Raw genomic sequence first — 13,846 nt, 5'->3', positions numbered from 1 at the left:
AAATTGTAAACAAGATACTAATGACTTATGAGTGAAATTGTGAAACAATTTTGAGATTTCACTAAAGTTTGACTGCTCTATTCTTTTTTAATATTGTGTCACTGCTTCAAAGACAACAGCTTCCTGTTATACAGGCATATTTTCGGTCAGCAGCGCAAAAAGCTTCAAGTTTACAATACATTCTCAAGTGTCATTACGACAATATATCTTTTCAAGCATTAGTAATGACAGGCCATTAGGGCTTTAATATATGATGCTACGTATCAAAAGCTGCTGTTAGAAGGCAGCTTCCACACAACAGCAACTTTTAATGTGCCAATTATACATAGCTTGCGCAGCATTATCGGGACTCATTACATGCACAACACCTTGCTGACCTTCGCGCACTCTGCCACCACAGCCAGTGTGCAGTGAATGCGCAAGCCCACACAGATTATCCGTACGTGTAAAAACAGTCACGATCAACATTGCAAATCATGCAGGCACAAATTCAATTTCTGCCCGACTCAGCACAGACAATGAAATGTCGCCTGAAAATCAATGCTAAACTGCGGGGATGTGCTGCACGAGATAAGAAGACCATATACTTGCCATTCATGGTTGCATTTATATCAAATTACGCCAGTACACCCGAGAGGAAAACCAAGGGGGAAGATTCCCGCGCCATCCAAATACGCTCCCTTTTTTTCTAAGGTTCCACACAGCTCCATGGGGCTCCCCACAGATTGATGAAATAAAGTTTAGGATTCACGGCAAAGGGAAGAGAGTGCAAAGACTTAATAGAGATCCCTCGTTTGTTCCCATTAAGACCCGCATTTGTGTTCGCTCGCTTGTACGTTCCCATTGTGGGGCATAAAAAAGGCATTCAGCCGGCTGAAAAAAACTATACAAACTATTTTGAGTGTGACACCACATGACCCCGAAAACCCCTCTTTTGTAACGAAATCTTTTACAGCAGTCAAGGGATGGCTTCGTTAGAGGGAAGGATGGGTGGGAAAAAAGAAAAGAAGAAGAGAAGAAGCGAGAGACGCACGAATTGAGGTCGCGGATATATTCCAAAAGTCAGTCAGATGGGAACAGCGAACGCCTGAAGAAGTCTCCCAGAAGTTGGAACCCATAAAATCACAGTCGCTCATTTTACGCAAGGTTTATTTAGACTATGATTAGCAGAGGTCTTGAGCAGGGGAACGGAGTGGAGTACAGATGTCGGTCAAGGATGCCTGTCATTTTTGGTGGTACCAGTAAAGTTTGGTCTCTTCTGACATCCCTTGCTCTGTTTACGTTGAACTAGTTTTTTTGCTACACATCATGGCACGGACGTAACCACACATTCCTTTTCATGAAAATCAGTGCAGCCATCTTATTTTCTTTTTTCCTTGTGTGGGGGAGATGTTTGTAAAGATTTACACCCTAGTAGTCACAAGCCATTTGGAAGCAAACACAAACTGGCATGTAAATCAGGCATTACAGTCTTAATAGCCCATACAGAGCATCCCTCTCTCCGTATGGCTGAGGCTGAGCCCTTTATGGTGGTGGAAATGCCCGCGGCAAAATTTACCCTGCGATTTAAAAAGGACACAGACTTTGATAATACACTACGCTTGTATACAAAGTCCAAATGAAGCACTGGCAAATAGAGTGTGTTCAGAACGGCACAAAGAGGATTATCAATGAGTAATGTACTGAAACGCAAATGCGTCGCGAGGAGTGCTGCTAGACATGGTGAAGCATTCAGTCTCATCTCACTTTATTAGAAAAAAAAAAGAAAACCATGCCAGGTTAAGCGCTCTCCATGTCCTCATATATCTCAAAATAGTTGTTTGTGCATTAATGACTGTTCAAACTGTCATTGATGGTTCCAGTTAGACCATGAAACAGACACAGGTAGATGCCTAACATATCTCATTACTTTTGCTCTTGAGAAAAGCTTGTGTCTCTACCTAAAACATGCACTGATGCTGGCACGGCAGCAAATTCAGCCCGTGGACTTGGATTGAGATACACAGAGAACGAAATGTTTGAGCTTTTCTGACTGCTAGAGACTGAAATCATGTATGCTGGAACACTTGGTTTGAAAAAGAATAACTGACTTTTGAAGGATTAATTATGCAAGATGTCATTTGCAGAGAGCAGAATCAATGTCATCCCATGTAGTCTTTCAGCTGGGGAGGACTGGACTCTCCTAGAGCTCACCCAGTTGTCCTTGGCTGCTTAGGGTTAGGTTTAGGGTTAGGGTTCCATTGCTCCATTATGTGCCATGTTAACATGCCCGACTCGGTCAACAGTGTGCCAAGTTTGCATATTCTGCTCAAATGCAGAAACCCGTCCAAACCGATGGATAAATCGTCAAACGCAACAGTACAATGAAAGCGTTTCTCGCAAATCCTTACCTGACGTATGTAGCTCGCATTTTATGTTGCAAGTCATTATCAAGCGGTGTTCCCTACTGCATTTGAGTAAATTTAAGGGTTTTGTCACTGTTTTGTGTGCAAAAGTCATGTCTCTACAATAATGTAGCCACTGGTCAATTGAAAGAAAACAATCACAGATTTGTCGTCATACAATTTACATCAAAGTAAAGCTTGGCATTTTCTCTACAACTTAGCTCACTGCATGTCCAGGGTAAGAGAAATTTATAAAAGTTACATTGATTTGAAAACAGGATGTTTTCCAAAATCATGGCCATGTCGGTGTCTTAGCATAATGTGGCACACAGGGAGTTTCCACCATGGCACATTGATAGATGACGAATTTTGTCTGATCTCACTTTCAAGCTGTACCTACCTAGGCACCTTGTGAGTGCTCACAGTGCTCTGTCCAAGCAGAATTGTAGAAATGATCCTCTCTCTCTCTTTTACTGGTGGTGTAATTTGGCTTAATATCTGACGGTTTTGCCCAACATCACAGACTACCCATGGAAAATGCCATCCCTTTCGACAGCTACATCCACCACCCTACTGAATGTGTCTCTCATTACCTTCAAACCTTTCAGAACACATGATTAAGGGTGAATATTCTTTCATGTGACAAAAAATAAGTATGGATGCATATAATACTTCTAATGCTTTACAGAACCATACTACAAAAGTTTTGAGAAAGAAAAAAAAAAGTTTCTGAACTTTTTCATTCATTCATGTTCTCTGTTACCCCTTTTACAGTGCGGGCACAAGACCCACTTTTTGTTGATGTAAACACAAGCGGAGCTAAATGTGCGGCCAAACCCACTCGGTTGTATTGTAGAGATCGCTGGGAAAAAAAGTTTACATGTATACACAAGTAGAGCGCCACTACAACAAAAAGAAAAAAAGAACATGTGAAGAGAAACTTCACTCCCCAGGTGCGGCTCGACAAGGCAGTGTAAATGCACGAAAATGCGAGACCAAGTACTGCAATGTAGGCTGGCCTGGGGCCGGACCATTACTATAAACGGGGTCTATATGTGCAAAAATTGGGCTGACTAGATATCCACAGGTGAGAGAAAATGTGACCTACATCGCAGCATATGATTAAGAACATCTATGTCACCTGACTGGCATACCATTGGAGCTAAACATGCAAGGAAGAGGTAGAAGAAAAAAAGACAACATAGCTCTCACTCACAGGCTGCAGTAATCCCTACAAAAAAAGCACTACAGTTTTTAATGCTGAGGATCCACACCTCAGCACGATGCTCTCACAGCAAGCTGAAACAGATAGAATTACTGACTGCTTTCGGAGTTAAAGGAGTCCGCACACATCGAGCAGCATGAAAAGTACTAGCATATAAAAGATATAGTAGTGGATTACTCATCTCTTGCAGTTCTGGGCCCTGTTGCATATAAAGATGCAATCAAACTTAAGTAAGAAAATCAAACATATGTCAGGCATCAACCAATCAGAATTGAGTATTCACAGACTTAAGTTTGATCTCAACTTTTATGCAACAGGGTCCTGGTCACAAAGATAAAAAAAAAGAAAGAAAATAAGTAATTTTATATATCAATAGGACTAAAGAAGATATCAACTTTTCTCTGAGACCATATGACATAATTGTCTAGCGCCTGCAAAGTTTTTTTTTATTTTTTTATATCCTCTTTTTAAGATACTAAAAACAAAAGTGCTCTTTAGAGATATCGCACTTGTGCGACTACATTCCAAAAGTTCACAGACACAAAGGTTGCTTTGGACATCTCGTCTGGGTGAAATTGTGACAATTTCACCCCCCCCCCTTTTTTTCGGGGGGGGGGGGGATTCTACTGTATACGCTATTATTTTCGCGTACAGATATTTTTGCAAATGAGGAGGTCACGGACATCTCGTCTGGGTGAAATTGTGACAATTTCACCCCCCCTTTTTTTCGGGGGGGGGGGGGATTCTACTGTATACGCTATTATTTTCGCGTACAGATATTTTTGCAAATGAGGAGGTCACGGACATTTTCACGAGATGTTGTTTTCGCGAATTGACACGGAGGCCTACATAAGCGCACCACTACCTTAGCGTATGGTGACATTTTCATGTGTTGTTAAATTCGCGGTCCAACGGTGATTCGCGAAATTTGCAAAAATTAAAACCCTCGCCAAAATAACAGCTTATACAGTATCTTACAGTGACATCTATCTATCTGAAATCCTTCTGGGACATATGACCATCATTAACAGTCCGACATATGACCATGATCAACAGTCATATATATTGCAAGCAGTAGACTTCTTTACTGCTGGATCTTAGCACATAGCCTTTGTATATGGTCATGACACTTGAAGGGAGAGAAAACTCAACTCTCCAGGCTTTAAATGGAAATCCATCCAATCAACTACTGTTCCCCTGAAATGCTTCAGCTCAGGCTCATGAGAATGAGCGGTACTGATCTAAAAACAAAATAATCTTTAAGGGTGATGATGCCCCCAAGACACTCAAACTGATTCAAGTAATAGACATCCTTTACAAAAGACAAAGGACTGTAAATGTATGAATGGAAATGCATTCATTCCAAATGATAAAGGAAAAAGGTATATGAAAATGTGGACAGAAACAGTAATAATCCAAACGACAAGGGATAAAGATATCAACATGTAGAGAGAAAGAGGTACGCTGGAAGCAATGAGGGAGAAAAGGCATCGTGATATCTGTATATATGTCAACAGAATGAGATGAAGAAAATCCAGCTATGTTTCAACACTGCCTATCACATGTATCATTTCATGGTACTATTTTCATTCTGTCCCAAACCAACAATACCTCCTTTAAACATGACACCAGAATTAAGCTACAGCACCATCAGACAATGGCGATCCTAATCAACTTGTGACGTATATGATAAAGGCATCGGAGATGTAGGGACAAGTTGTCTAACACTTAGCAATTTAAAACCAAGCCTTTAGTCACACACCATAGTAAACATATTTCTTCTTTCTTTCTTTCTTTTTTTCCAAATGCTTACAATAAACCTTTAAATGTAATCATCTCATCTGTCATGCACAGTATTACCAGAGAGCTTACAGATTTGGCTAGGCACCCTAATACCATGCACAAACACCTTTGTCACAAAGCTGAACCCGCTGGGCCTAGCAGGATCACATATTCTCTTTGAAGTATATGTTTGACTGGGAGAGGAGGGGCATGGGGATGATGGAAATGTGTGAGCGGATAACGCTGAAATCCTCTTTTTCAACAGTTGTCTATCCAGTTCTCTTCCCAGTAAAGCTATTTTTGTGTCAGTATTCCTTTGCAGAGCCGAGATTCCCAACCTCCGGTTGCCCGTCTCTGGGATGCATGCACTTTTTGAAGCGCAGCCGGGTCGCACCGAAGTCAAGTGATAACGTTGCATCAGAGGGTAATTCGCACAGGGACATTTCAATGATTCCACGGCATAAAGCTACTGGTCAGAGTTGGATTGGATGCTTGTAAAGAACATGCTCTCTGTCACAAGTCTATGTTGGAAAAAAAAGTGCATGTCACATGGTTCAAGAGCAGGCATCAGCAAATTATACACCTGGCAAGCTGTATAATGTTTCTGCATGTGTTACTATATATGGAGAGACACTGTAATTTACAGCCCTCTGGTAAGACTTGTAAAAAAAAATGCACAAGGCTAAGGCCAGGGACACAGCAAGATAATGCCCACGAGCAGTAAAATGGGCAGCAAATAGTTTTGTGAAATCATGGCCATGACCACTGCAGCTTGCCTCAAGCTCTGACCTCAAGCAATTGTATGTATCTACCAGTCTGGTGGCAGAGGTAGCATATTCTTGAATTGTCTCCCGATCTGCACCCAATCTTTCTCATTAACAGGATCCTATTGCATGAAAAAGTTGCAATCAGACATGAGTCAGGTAGGAGCCAATCAGAATTAAGTATTCAGAGATTTATGTTTGATTTTTGACTTATATTTGATCTCAACTTTTATGCAACAGTAACATCAAGTGATGCACACAGTCTTAAATGACAAACTAATTAGATTTTGGGTTATAAACTTTATGGTAAAAAAAAAAAAAATTGAAAGTCACAAAATTTAGGGACATTTTGAATATGGACAGACCATGAGGAAAGTCACCTGCTAATGTGAAGAGAAAGCTAGTGAATGTCCATGCTCAGAGATCATAATTTTTCTGATAACTTGTGAAATGTTTCTCATCAGTTACGTCAGCTGGTGATCCTTAACTTCAATGATAGGCCAACTTTGAGGATAAGCTTGTAGGTATGTATGGGGTGCCAAGCGTCGCATGGTCTCTTCTGTACAAAATGAGAATTTTGTCAACAGAATGACAATTTCAATGACAAAATTTTGTCACAAAATGACAATGTCACAAAAATAACAATTTTGTCACAAATTGTCATTTCATTGACGAAATTGTCGTTGTCAATTGTCAACAAATAAAATTTCCGTGACGAAATTGTAATTTCGTGATGAAGAAGACCATGCGACACTTGGCGCCCCATACTTACCGACAAGCTTATCCTCGAAGTTAAGGATCACCGTCTGGGTGTAACTATAGACTGTAATGTAAGACAGTCATTACCCATGTGACACGGATGCTTACCAGCCTGATTTCAGGATAAAACTAGTACAGGTCAAGCTTCGGGGATCAAGGTTAATGTCTGAAATTCACAATCAATATGACACCCTGAGATATATTAGAATTCAAATCCATCAAGCGTTACTGGTACATGCACTTAGCACTGAAGGACGTCTGACTGATCATGTTTTGCCCATCAGCATTGTGATGGTTGGCATTTCTAAACACACCAAGATATACATAACACACACATACACAGCCTGGTGTGTTCAACATGTATCAGATTACTCTGAAATGTGTCGCTCATAAAAGTACACTTTTGCATTTGTGTGCATGGGATTCCCCCCCCCCTTTTTTTTTTCAATGTCCTGAGATTTTCAGTCAAAAGTCTATGGTTGCATGTTTTGCTAAACACATTTTCAAGCAATTATTTTGTTGGAAGAATTTGGAAAAAAAACCCAAAACCATCAAACATTGTGCAAGATGCAGTCTGATCCTGATACTGAAGCTCTCTAATGACAAGTACTATGTGTTACTAGCCAGGTCCACAGGACAAATAAGAGTGAATGGTATCTAATATAGCAGCCCCTTGTGTTTGCTTCATTAATCAAAGAGAGAAAAGTTCAAAATAATACCTTCACAGAAGACTATATTCAATTAGAAAACACAAGTCCGTGTTCAGCTTTGAGCAAAAACAAACAAACAAACAAAACAAATAAGTTGCTGCTTCTTGAATGGAAAGCCAACTATGTGCTCTTGATTTATTCAAGGAAAACAGAAAACTATACACACATATTTGTGAAACTTTCCCTGCATTACGACAGAAAACACAAACGTAGAATTTGACAGTTTCACAAGTTGACAGGATGGAGGCGATATCTATGACTATGCATATGTGCAATGTAGGTGAGACAATATTATATATTATACTTAACATTTAACTCTTCCACTGGTTTTTCAAAAGGAAATTCTAACAAAATATTTTCTTTTTGTGTATGAAAAAGTTTACTAGCAACTACTCATGATTAAAACCCTAAAAAGTGTAACTGCCAACTCACTAAAGCCATAATATGATTTAATGATAAGAATATATAATTTCTTACCCCTTAAAAGCAGGAAATCAAGAAGTGTGTGCTCTGTGAACAGTTCAACTGGAAACTTGTGAACTAGTGATATCATCATTTTATCTAATTTCCAAATGTTCTGATTTTGCTTCACAAAGACACATAAAACTGTACCTATCTACAACTTACATTTCTCAGAGTTAATAAAACTTTCTCAGTTCAATCTGTTTGATTGTTTGATTTTATTCTCTCGAGAAGTCAACTTAAAACATGGAGTGAAGCTTCACCTCGAGGGTCAAACTATTCATCAGACTAGTTTGAACAACATGAAAAGTCTTCTGAGAACAAGCAGCCAGCTCTCTCCTTGGTTATTGCACCAACAAAAATCATTCTTGTTGAAACAAGAATAGCATCATTTTACCACATGACTTTGAATGCCGTTTTGTAACTTATTAAAAACAAATAATTGCTTGTTTGAGAGTTGAGAAAGTCTCATCAGTGATTTCAACAAATACAAGTTCCCCATTGATATGTCTCATCTACTGGTAATATGAAGTCACAAATAAGTTTTATCTTTTACAGGTAAGAATACATAACACACACCTATCACTCGAGCTCTCACACATTAGGATCAATAAATAAATGCATTTGTATTTTAGAAACAAATATATGAATTGTCTGTAATTCCAGGAGGCAGTGTTGAGCCTGGCTACAGACAGAGAAGGCACAGGATTGCATTAGGGCAGACAAAGGCACTAGCTGGGGTGCAATTCCCAGCCCCCCTCCCCCACATCCAGCCTGGGCGCATGGAGTGTTTATCTAAGGTGGATGTCAAGTCAGCGGCCAGAGTCCTCTTCAGTGACATCAGCAAAACTGACCCCCCCCCCCCTCCTCCTCCCCCTACTCCTCCTCCCACACCCATTCACAAGCTGTCTCTCTGCTCACTTACAGCTATATCACGTTTCTATGAATGGAGATGTATACAGACTCTAGCTATCTATTTCGCCTTGCCATTCACTTTCACCCATATATCCTTTTTCTTCAGAAATTTGCGAGACAGTTATATTTCCAAATCTTCTCCCATTCAACCAGCACAAACATGGATACTGTTATGACAGAGTAATGTATACATTTTTTTAACTTTAATTGATACTCTTCGATATGCTCACAATAGCAAAGAGAAGATGCAGAAACAATTTGAGAAGTGTCACATTATTCCAATAATCAATTGTATCAGCAGCATATAAAACATAAGAAAAAGACAGAAACATACAAACTTCTATTCTCTCTTTTCTCTCTCTCTCTCTTACTATACACATTATACAATAAAAACCTGGCATTTCTCAAAAAATTAATTGTTTTCTTTTCTCCCTTTCCTGCATGTAAACATCCCGGGTGTCCATCAAAGTTATACCACAGTTTGAACAGCATCCGTGACTTCATACATCATCTGAGAAGTTTAGACTTCTTCATGATATTCTGTCTAAAGACTTGAATATTTGGTGTCCTTGGGATTCTTTGTCTTAATGCAATTTGAGAGATTAGTTCATATGCCATTGCTTTACTCGAAGAATCAGGCACTACTTATATGTAAACAAGAGAGAAACTTTATACATATATTATTTCATAAGCTTTGAAACCAGAAATCTCTGTGAATCGCAGGAACATATAAATACCTGAAGATTTTTTGGACAAGCTCAATGACATTCCTTTATGAGCAACAAGTCTTCCTGAGATACAGCTGCTTATAATGGAAGATAAAGACAAAAAAAATTGCCTGATCATCATCCACCAAAAAGTTGTCCACTTTCTGACTGCAAGAAATTCTTGTATGTGGCCATGTCTCCAAAATGACTTGCTAATTACGTTCAGACTTATGGACCGTCTGAACACTGGAATGAGTGTCCCCGCTGGTCACAAATTACAAACGATATTCAGTACGAACAGCTGTGCCATGAACACCGTTGCCTGCCAATCAAACATGAAGCCCGCAGTACAAAGGCATTGCCCATAAACATAGGGCCCATTCACATACGTGGGTTTAAAAATTGATTTTAGCAATGCAATTCAAAAAGTGTTAATTCTTGCATGTGGACATACACACACACACAAAAATTAAACTCTTGTGATAAGCATCAAGGGGGGCAAAAGTTGGTTCAGCTTGATTTTCTTAGTTTGAAACTTTTGTGATAATTTGCCCAGCACAGTGTGCACAAACAGTGTGCTAGGAAATCCTTAATTTTTTCCAATCCCATAATGCAACTTGCCACACTAGGTCAGCACCACAGACGTGGTCCGCACACTCCGGTATCCGGCATACCGCTCTGGTCTTTGCTTTCAAACACGCAAAGCCTGGAGATTAAAAGAGCTTTATTGGCAGCATAGTGATTTTGTTTTTGTTTTTGTTTTTGCTGTCTGATCAGTGGCAAGTAAAACAGATTTTTGCAATGCCATGCAAAATCTTGTAACTCCTGCATGTGAATGCGCCTACTGAGCTGACAAGCATTTGGTTGTTAATGGAGCTAGTGAACGAAGGTCAAGCTATAAGCTCTGCCCCCCTGAAATAGTTAAGAGGTCACGCCATTCAAACTTAGCCTGTATACCCAGAGTCAAGCAAAACCTGACTGAGGAACAACGTCTGACCATGGTTGAAGAAAAACCTTTGAGACAGTCAAGACAGAAATTTGCATTCTGACAAAACATGAATAACTTGATTACCATGGAACATTATTTAAATGTGGTAGTGTATCAACGGAGCTGGCAAGCACTGCTCAAAAGCTATATGGTCATCATTATTCTATGGTCTCTCTCAAATATAACCTCTTCTTCTCCTTTGTTTTTGTTTTTCTTGTCAGAAGAGCCTGACAACTGGCCAAATCAGAGACAGTAATCTTAAACCCTTGAAGATGAGTCCCGAGTATACTCGGGCAGGTGTCTATGGGAAATGCCTGTTATAGTGAATTCAGCCTGTCCTCAATGGGTTAAAAGCAAGTTGGTGAATAGATTGGTAAGCAATAATGAACATATTTTCAGATGAGCAGACCCTGCCCTATTATCAATCTTGGACCACTAAGATATTTTACCACAACTATCTTGTTCTCCCATATGCTAATGCTGACCTCCCTACAAAGGACATACAGTACTCTCCACTTAATTGGATAATGTCGGGCAGAGCGTTTCGTACCTGATAAAGCGGAGCACCCGATTAGCAGGTTATATAAGATGTAATCTATATTATATAAAATATAAGCTTCCTTGGCCATCATGCCGCATAAATATAATATTAATAAACAGTTTGCTTTTTGACAGCATGCAGGTGACATGAAATATTTACTAGTAACAGCATTTGTCACAAGGACATGATGATGCTACTATCCAAGAAGGGGGAAAAATAAAAAAGTGAGATTGGCAGGCATAAAAGGGCATAAACAGTGTGGTGACTTGTGATTGCCAGTCATGCTGCCATTCTGGGGATGATGAATGGTCGTTGATGTCGGTCGTCCTGCAAAGCAGCGATAATTGGGTGGAGAGGTTAGAGGCGCAGACGATGCGTTTCACGGCGACGAGGTTGCGAGACCACTTCTTCACCCTATACATACGCGGGCAGCACAAACGGGTGAAGTGTGTGCAAACAAACGCAGGTAGTTTATGCTGGCTACGTAGATGATGCATGATGGATGGCAGAGGATTAGGATGGGGGGGGGAGGGGAGATAGATGAGTTGGTGATTTATGAGGGAGCGTGAGGAGGAAGAGAAGCTGAAGTAGGAGGGATGTCAGAGGAGAAAAGGCGGCTTGACGCGCAGTCGGGATGCGGCGGGTTATGGGAGGGTGTCGTGAAAGCATTATAAACAAGCAATGAAATGTGTAAAGTGTGGAGCAAAAACGGAGAATGAGGTAGCCTGATGGGCACAAATAGGATAATTAGAATTGAGACATAGGGCGGCTGAGGAGTAGGAACCAGGACTGAGGGGGAAGTGTTTGAGATGTATAAGGGATGGGGTGGGGGGGGGGGGGTGATCAAGATAATAATTTACAACTAAGTGATGTGATGGCATCTGCCCATTTGGGAATCCTTCAACATTGATGTAAGATCATACACAAGTCAAGAGTTCTAAGAAATGGAAGAGAGGGAATGGCTGTGGCAGTATCAAGGATTTATTCATACATGAGAAGGCATTCTTTGAATTAAGTGTTTAAAGAATCAATAAAGTCTGCCACTCATATACAAATATACTTGAAACAAGTCTGTCAGATCCATGTATATATAGTCATTGGTCAGCTACAATCACAAAAAGATACCAGGATAAGGAAATTGATGCTGTATCTAAATTTCAGTCACATTGAGGAAGTCATATACACATGTAAGTATGCTTCCTGTGAATATATGTATTTTTTTGAAATACTAAATTTGAAGCTTATGTCTTCTGAAGAAAAAAAGGGGCTATGAGATAAGAACCAACTGAGTGTGTGCTAGTGTGGTAACAAGTAGTTTCATATGTATTACAACAAGACTGTGTTAGTTTTGATCATTGTAGCGACAATTGCCATTCTCTCTCTCTCTCTCTCTCTCTTGGCCCTTCTTTTCCCCTGCTTTCCAAAAATTGGGCAATCACTGGTCAGCTCCCTGCAGAGTCTCCGCAGTCATTCCATACAGGCTTAGCCATGTGAACATAAAACCTCTGATTCACCACGGCCACTCAGCTGTGCTTTTCATGTATTTCTTCCTTTAAAAGCATGGTCGGAGAAAAAAAATAGCAACAAAAACATTGCCCGTTGAATCAGATGAACTAAAACAACATCCGTCGAGTGGCCATGTTTCTCCGCAGAGCGCCGAAGTACATATTTTAATTTTATGTGGACCTTTTCTCTCCTGGGTGGAGACTCACTAGCGGAAGGCAATGTCAACAGATACGGAGGGTGGGAAGAGGAGCAACTGTTGGGATGGAATCAGGAGGAGGAATCTTGTCTTCGTTCGGAGACGAGATTCTCCGGATCATGTAGGCGATTCAATTTGGAAATCCCCCGTTGAGCCGCGTTCACACCGGGCACTGCAACACCGCACGATGATTGTGGATGCTCCTTGTTTCAGCGCGAGGTCACTATCTCTTACTTTCGGCTACATACGCGGCAACCTGTGTCACGCTTCTTGATATGTCCCCAACACAGTAAACCATATCTACAAAGAGGGTACTTTTTACCGGCATTTCATACCGGCATTACAGAGAAGAGTTTTCCAGCTCAAATTGTATTAGAAATTCAGCTGATGAATAATATTTCAAATGGTATATCCTGTACTCTTCTATATAAGAAAACTATTGCACACACACACACACACAAATACCTAGTGTAGCAGTGGTATGAAAATTGCATAGCAAATTGCGATGTGATTCCAGGAAATTTTTTTACCTGGGTTACATAATACAGGAAAATGATTCCCAAATTTTACCATCATGTATCAGAGGCAACTGAACATGGTGAAAACTTCAGTTTGAGTGATTACTGTGTCAACATTCATAGCAACTCAAGCTGGTGTGTGCTTTCCACTGTCTGCAGGACAAACCTTATCAGTTTTTTCCCCCGTTCCTTCTTTCATACTGTCATGTTGCTGGCATAATCCAGAAATATTCTTGATTCCCGAATGGCAATGCATGTTCTTCCATGTGTTACTGTGACTAGGTGTGTGTTTGCGTATGTGTGTGATAAGACTGTTTGGCTATTCTGCTCGCTATTTCAAATAAATTAATCATGGCTTCTTCAAGCTGTAGAAACTATGTGCAAATGCC

The 13,846-nt window shown here is 40.2% G+C and overlaps 1 protein-coding gene across 1 annotated transcript in view; it reads right to left on the bottom strand.

The window, feature by feature from the left end:
* The window catches only part of LOC140245031 (uncharacterized), a 335,831-nt gene that overhangs the window by 72,919 nt on the left and 249,066 nt on the right, over positions 1–13,846 (bottom strand). The window lies entirely within an intron of this gene.

This window comes from Diadema setosum, chromosome 22 (genome assembly GCF_964275005.1).
Source record: "Diadema setosum chromosome 22, eeDiaSeto1, whole genome shotgun sequence".
NCBI classification, from domain to species: domain Eukaryota; kingdom Metazoa; phylum Echinodermata; class Echinoidea; order Diadematoida; family Diadematidae; genus Diadema; species Diadema setosum.
This window is presented reverse-complemented; position numbering and strand designations above follow the sequence as displayed.